This window comes from Heptranchias perlo, chromosome 6 (genome assembly GCF_035084215.1).
Source record: "Heptranchias perlo isolate sHepPer1 chromosome 6, sHepPer1.hap1, whole genome shotgun sequence".
Lineage (NCBI taxonomy): Eukaryota > Metazoa > Chordata > Chondrichthyes > Hexanchiformes > Hexanchidae > Heptranchias > Heptranchias perlo.
In genome coordinates, this window is record NC_090330.1 from 111,229,696 (window position 1) to 111,237,516 (window position 7,821).

Here is a 7,821-nt window from a genome sequence, read left to right on the forward strand (position 1 = left end):
CCCCCTCCTCGTCCAGCCCCCTCCTCCTCCAGCCCCCTCCTCCTCCAGCCCCCTCCTCCTCCCACCGCTGGGCCTACTGAACGAAAACCATCCTCACATTAAAGTTGTAAACTGATGTGGGGTTTATGGGCCGTGCTGGACGACTCCTCATTGTCTCAAAATGGAGGAGACGAGCCAGGGTACAAACTTTGAATGGGTCACTCGTGTTTGGTATTTCAACAACCTGAGTGGCTCGTGGGGCTCGGGGAGTTAATCCTTTGTGAATCCAATTTGTATCAGTAACATAATACAATCTGAACCAGAAATCATAGAAACACAGAATGGTTACAGCACAGGAGGCATTCGGCCCATCGAGCCCATGCCAGCTCTTCGGAAGAACAATCCGGTTAGTCCCATCCTCTGCTCTTTCCCCGCAGCCTTGCAAATTTTTTCCCTTCAAGTATTTATCTAATTCCTTTTGAAAGCCAAGATTGAATCTGCTTCCACCACTCTCTCAGGCAGCGCATTCCAGATCCTAACTACTGCGTAAAAAAGATTTTCCTCATGCCGCCTTTGGTTTTTTTGCCAATCACCTTAAATCTGTGACCTCTGGTTCTCGACCCTTCTGCCAATGGGAACAGTTTCTCTCTATTTACTTCATCTCAATCCTTCCTGATTTTGAACACTTTGAAATGGACACAATGCCCCAGTGCTCTATCATCATGATGAGTGACTCGTGTCTGGTATATCGCTGCAGGAGTTCCTCAGGGCAGTGTCCTCGGCCCAAACATCTTCAGCTGCTTCATCAATGACCTTCCCTCCATCATAAGGTCAGAAATGGGGATGTTCGCTGATGATTGCACAGCGTTCAGTTCCATTCGCACCCCCTCAGATAATGAAGCAGTCCGAGCCCGCATGCAGCAAAACCTGGACAACATCCAGGCTTGGGCTCATAAGTGGTAAGTAACATTCGTGCCAGATAAGTGCCAGGCAATGACCATCTCCAACAAGAGAGAGTCTAACCACCTCCCCTTGACAGTCAACAGCATTACCATCAGCGAATCCCCCACCATCAACATCCTGGGGGTCACCATTGACCAGAAACTTAACTGGACCAGCCACATAAATACTGTGGCTACAAGAGCAGGCCAGAGGCTGGGTATTCTGCGGCGAGTGACTCACCTCCTGACTTCCCAAAGCCTTTCCACCATCTACAAGGCACAAGTCAGGAGTGTGATGGAACACTCTCCACTTGCCTGGATGAGTGCAGCTCCAACACTCAAGAAGCTCGACATCATCCAGGACAAAGCAGCCCGCTTGATTGGCACCCCATCCACCACCCTAAACATTCACTCCCTTCACCACCGGCGCACTGTGGCTGCAGTGTGTACCATCCACAGGATGCACTGCAGCAACTCGCCAAGGCTTCTTCGACAACACCTCCCAAACCCGCGACCTCTACCACCTAGAAGGACAAGGGCAGCAGGCACATGGGAACACCACCACCTGCATGTTCCCCTCCAAGTCACACACCATCCCGACTTGGAAATATATCACCGTTCCTTCATCGTCACTGGGTCAAAATCCTGGAACTCCCTTCCTAACAGCACTGTGGGAGAACCTTCACCACACGGACTGCAGCGGTTCAAGAAGGCGGCTCACCACCACCTTCTCGAGGGCAATTAGGGATGGGCAATAAATGCCGGCCTCGCCAGCGACGCCCACATCCCATGAACGAATAATAAAAAAGTTGTGGTTGAACCAGAGTTTTATAAAGGTTCATCATGACTTCCTTGCTTTTGTACTCTATGCCTCTATTAATAAAGCCCAAGATCTTGTAAGCTTTCTTAACCACTTTCTCAACCTTTCCCGCCACCTTCAAAAACTTGTGTACATACACCCCAGGTCTCTCTGTTCCTGCGCCCCCTTTAGAACTGTACCATTTAGTTTATATTGCCTCTCCTCGTTCTTCCTGCCAAAATGTATCACTTCGTACTTTTCTGTGTTAAATTTCATCTGCCACGTGTCCGCCCATTCCACCAGCCTGTCTATATCCTCTTGAAGTCTATCACTATCCTCCTCACTGTTCACTACACTTCCATGTTTTGTGTCATCTGCAAATTTGGAAATTGTGCCCTGTACACCCAAGTCCAAGTCATTAATATATATCAAGAAAAGCAGTGGTCCCAGTATCAGCCCCTGGGGAACACCACTGTACACCTCCCTCCAGTCCGAAAAACAACCGTTCACCACTACTCTCTGTTTCCTGTCAATTAGCCAATTCTGTATCCATGCTGCCACTGCCCCTTTTATTCCATGGGCTTCAATCTTGATGACAAGCCTATTATGTGGCTCTTTATCAAATGCCTTTTGGAAGTCCATATACACCACATCAACTGCATTGCCCTCATCGACCCTCTCTGTCATCTTATCAAAAAAACTCAATCAGATTAGTTGAACATGATTTGCCTTTAACAAATCTGTGCTGGCTTTCCTTAATTAATCCACACTTGTCCAAGTGACTATTAATTTTTTCCCGGATTATTGTTTCTAATAGCTTCCCCAGTTAAACTAACTGGCCTGTAGTTGCTGGGTTTATCCTTACACCCTTTTTTGAACAAGGGTGTAACATTTGCAATTCTCCAGTCCTCTGGCACCATCCCCGTATCTACGGATGTTTGGAAGATTATGGCCAGTACCTCCGCAATTTCCACCCTTACTTCCCTCAGCAACCTAGGATGCATCCCATCCAGACCGGGTGACTTATCAACTTTAAGTACAGCCAGCCTTTCCAGTACCTCCTCTTTATCAATTTTTAGCCCATCCAGTATCTCAACTACCTCCTCTTTTACTGTGACTTTGGCAGCATCTTCTTCCTTGGTAAAGACAGATGCAAAGTACTCATTTAGTACCTCGGCCATGCCCTCTGCCTCCATCCATAGGTCTCCTTTATGGTCCCTAATCAGCCCCACCCCTCCTATTACTACCTGTTTACTGTTTATATGCCTATAGAAGACTTTTGGATTCCCTTTTATGTTGGCCCCCAGTCTATTCTCATACTCTCTCTTTGCCCCTCTTTACTTTTTCACTTCCCCTCTGAACTTTCTATAGAAATCCCTCCAAATCGGTAAAAATCTCAAAATATCACACCCAGGTTATCAGAAGCAGAGAGAAAAAGCAGCAAGCAATGCCTGGCCATTTCATAAATCCACTTCTGACTGGATGAAGCGTGAAGGTTTAAACGTGATGGGAACATTTCAGGCACAGGTTTTAAAATATATACTTTTTGTATCGCAAGGGTGGAGTTTTCTGAGAACCCATCAAAGATCTAATCCCATCACACTGTTCTGTAGTGTTTGTGTTTTAACGTAAACTGTGAAGTGAAAAGGCATGGAAAATCTAAATAAATTCTGCACCGCACGTAAAATAAACACTGCTTTGGAACTCAAATCTTTTTTTAAACAGTATCGTGAAAAACTTTATTTAATCCGTTGTTTAGCAATCATTTTACAAAAACAAGTAAAGCTGTTGATGCACAGAAGAAAATATAAAACATGCAATAGGGAAAGTAAGAATTAGAAGGATAACGCATCTGGTTATAGGCTGTAATTGATGGAATTAAACATCCCCCCCTTTTAGATGCAAGTTTAACAATTAAAATATGAAATGGTTAATGACGTGGATGCACAAATTTGTTTCAGATTTTTAGAAAGCAAAATACTGACTTTCTCGTAAGCAAATGGCTGAGTTAATTTAACCAGTATGGCATCAAATAAACATTTGCAGAAAGCTGGTTGGACTTTCGCTGCCTGGAAATAACTGAAATTTGAATGATGGCAGTTAATACAAACTCTCTATCGAGCAGAATATCAAAAAAAAAGTTCTTAATTATACAAATGTTTCTTTTAACTGAATCAACCTTTTACCATTAATCCGCAACACATATCAACAAATTCTCAAGAACAATTCTACCAAAAAAGACATCCTTGTTCAGTTGCACCCTTATCCACAGAAACTTAAAATGGTAACTGGACGGAAACACAGAAGATAAACCGTCTCGCTCAATGCTATTCTGATATATTTAATCACGTAATCCATGCATAATTAAACAATTTACCGTGCGATAAAATTGCAGGAAGCCAACTTTTGGGAGATGGGAGATGAGAGATATTTATTCTCTATCTCTAGTTGCCGTGAGGGGGATTAAGAGGTGACCACATTGTGCAGGACCGGACTCACGTGTAGGCCCAGACCAGATAATTCGGCAGATTGCAGGTTCCCTATCCTGCAGGACGTCACTGAACCAGTTAGGATTTTATGACAATCTGGCAGCTTCCGTGGTGATTTTTTAAATCTGGTGGCAGCCCAGAAATCAACAGATTTACTGAACTGAATTTCACAATTTGTCCTGGTGGGATATGGATTTATGATCCAGGACCCAAACTAGCAGATTACCAAACTTGTAAAACCACAAGGCTGGCTTTTCAACAATTGAAAGTCACTGTAAACTATTTTACCAAATCTTAAATCCCCCTGGGGAGAATTTATTCACTGATTAAAATGAAAAATTTGTATCACTGCCTTAGGAAGAATTAAAAATCTCTGGGGAACCTGGGCTTAAAATACAGGTTCCACCCTGAATGTTCAGATGACGTTAATTATCCCATTAGAACAAAAGTGATATTTATAAATGCTATTTTTAAAAGAATTGCTTGCCTGCTTTAATTGGGTCCATTTAACTGTGCTTGAGCAGGTAATAATCCTCCTTCACCAGGCAGAACAGGCTCGAGGGGCTGAATGGCCTCCTCCTGTTCCTATGTTCAACAAACAAGGCCGCTCCCTGTAATGTGTGAATTTTAATTAAAGCTCCATGTTAACAAGACACTACCATTTTAAATTTAAATATAAAAATATAAACGGAAATGTTCAAGCATTTTATTCCTGCAAATGAAAAATCAGTGTGGCCAACTACAGAGATACTAGCAAGTCACCCTACCAGCGATGTGCACTCCTATAAACCGGTACCCCACCCGACCCTGCTCATGAGCCATGGAAGAGGTGTACTGCACTATAAACAGCATTGTTGTAGCACTGCTCGACCTTAACGGAATTGGAATGTTCCATTAAACTGTTGAGATCGGGAATGCTTTCCGCCGTGTCTCCAAATCCGTGACGGTGGCCGTACTGGAGCGGGTCGCGGTCCAGGGCTCCGTCTGTGGGCTTCACGGTCGCCCAGCTGCTGGGGCTCCCGTTCTGGTGGAGGGAGCCGCACATTTCCGAGGACGACTGAGGGGGTCCCGTTGGTTTGGAATCCGCTGCCATCGCTCGAGGTCGAGGAAGGGTCATCACAGAAACCACCGGCCAATCCTGTGGCTCTTCTGTCAGCGAAGCCTCCCATTCCGTTCACCTGAACGGCGGGGGAGTTGTTGACGTATCTGTTTGTGGCCAGTCCGTTGGACACGTTCTCCATGTAGCTCCCGCCGTCCATATCTGTGGCGAGACAAACACCCGGCACTCAGATTTGGGAGGTTCAAATCTTATTTCCAACAATCCATCATTGTCCTTTGTTTGAGGGGAGTGGAGGGGGAGGGGGAGGGGATTGGGTGGGGGGTGGGGTGGGGGGGAGGGTATTGGGGGGGAGGGGGAGGGGATTGGGGGGGGAGGGGATTGGGGGGGGAGGAGGAGGGGGAGGGGATTTGAGGGAGGGGATTGGGGGGGGAGGGGATTGGGGGGGAGGGGATTTTGGGGGGGGAGGGGATTGGGGGGGGAGGGGATTGGGGGGGGAGGGGATTGGGGGGGGAGGGGATTGGGGGGGAGGGGATTGGGGGGGGGAGGGGATTGGGGGGGAGGAGGAGGGGGAGGGGATTGGGGGGGGAGGAGGAGGGGGAGGGGATTGGGGGGGGAGGAGGAGGGGGAGGGGATTGGGGGGGGGAGGGGATTGGGGGGTGGGGGAGGGATTTGGGGGGAGGGGAGAGGAGGGGGAGGGGATTGGGGGGAGGGGGAGGGGATGGGGGAGGGGATTGGGGGGGAGGGGATTGGGGGGGGGAGGGGATTGGGGGGGGAGGGGGATTGGGGGGGGGGGTGTAAGGAAACCTCTTAATCTTAATTAAATGATTCCTCGTGGTTCAGGCTCGAGCGTATTGTCCAAATGCAAGTTTATTACTCAGACACCAATATTATAATAACTATTACGGTTCGATGATAAACTCATACAACCTGGTTTCCTGCAGACCCTGGTGATCCGGCCCGGCCTCTGCAGGTTGGATTCTGACCGTCCCGTCCGCTTAACAAACCGAAAAGCCCGCTGCTTGTCTTCCCCTCCCCTTTAATGTCCAGAACCTTCCCCTTTAATGTGACTCATCTCACATGATGCCCAGGATGTATATTGAAGTGAGGTTCCCCCAGACCCTGATAGAATGGCCGTGTTGAAGTTTAATTGTTAATCAGTTTAACCTGCCTGGCAATCGCATCGAGATGTGATTAACTTTGATGGGACAAAAAGCAAATTCGAACAGGGAGGGGGAAAGGAAAGGGGGTGGAGTGGGGCAGGGGGGAGAAGGGGAGAGGGGCAGGGGGGAGAGGGGCAGGGGGGGAGAGGGGCAGGGGGGAGTGGGGCAGGGGGGAGAGGGGCAGGGGGGGAGAGGGGCAGGGGGGAGTGGGGCAGGGGGGAGTGGGGCAGGGGGGAGAGGGGGCAGGGGGGGAGAGGGGCAGGGGGGAGTGGGGCAGGGGGGAGTGGGGCAGGGGGGAGTGGGGCAGGGGGGAGTGGGGCAGGGGGGAGTGGGGCAGGGGGGAGTGGGGCAGGGGGGAGTGGGGCAGGGGGGAGTGGGGCAGGGGGGAGTGGGGCAGGGGGGGAGTGGGGCAGGGGGGGAGTGGGGCAGGGGGGAGTGGGGCAGGGGGGAGTGGGGCAGGGGGGAGTGGGGCAGGGGGGAGTGGGGCAGGGGGGAGTGGGGCAGGGGGGAGTGGGGCAGGGGGGAGTGGGGCAGGGGGGAGTGGGGCAGGGGGGAGTGGGGCAGGGGGGAGTGGGGCAGGGGGGAGTGGGGCAGGGGGGAGTGGGGCAGGGGGGAGTGGGGCAGGGGGGAGTGGGGGCAGGGGGGAGTGGGGCAGGGGGGAGTGGGGCAGGGGGGAGTGGGGCAGGGGGGAGTGGGGCAGGGGGGAGTGGGGCAGGGGGGAGTGGGGCAGGGGGGAGTGGGGCAGGGGGGAGTGGGGCAGGGGGGAGTGGGGCAGGGGGGAGTGGGGCAGGGGGGAGTGGGGCAGGGGGGGAGAAGGGGAGAGGGGCAGGGGGGAGAGGGGCAGGGGGGGAGTGGGGCAGGGGGGGAGTGGGGCAGGGGGGGAGTGGGGCAGGGGGGAGTGGGGGCAGGGGGGGAGTGGGGCAGGGGGGAGTGGGGCAGGGGGGAGTGGGGCAGGGGGGAGTGGGGCAGGGGGGAGTGGGGCAGGGGGGAGTGGGGCAGGGGGGAGTGGGGCAGGGGGGAGTGGGGCAGGGGGGAGTGGGGCAGGGGGGGAGAAGGGGAGAAGGGGAGAGGGGGAGAAGGGGAGAGGGGGAGAGGGGGGAGAAGGGGAGAGGGGGAGAAGGGGAGAGGGGGAGAAGGGGAGAGGGGGAGAAGGGGAGAGGGGGAGAAGGGGGGAGTGGGGCGGGGGGGGGAGTGGGGCGGGGGGGGGGAGTGGGGCGGGGGGGGGGGAGTGGGGCGGGGGGGGGGGAGTGGGGCGGGGGGGGGGGAGTGGGGCGGGGGGGGGGGGGGGGGAGAAGGGTGTTCAAGGCAGACTAGTTGCTGCCAATGATGGCATTTTACAACCAGCTGAGGAGTTAGATGTTCTTACAGTGTCAGGAAAGCTCCGCGATCTCCA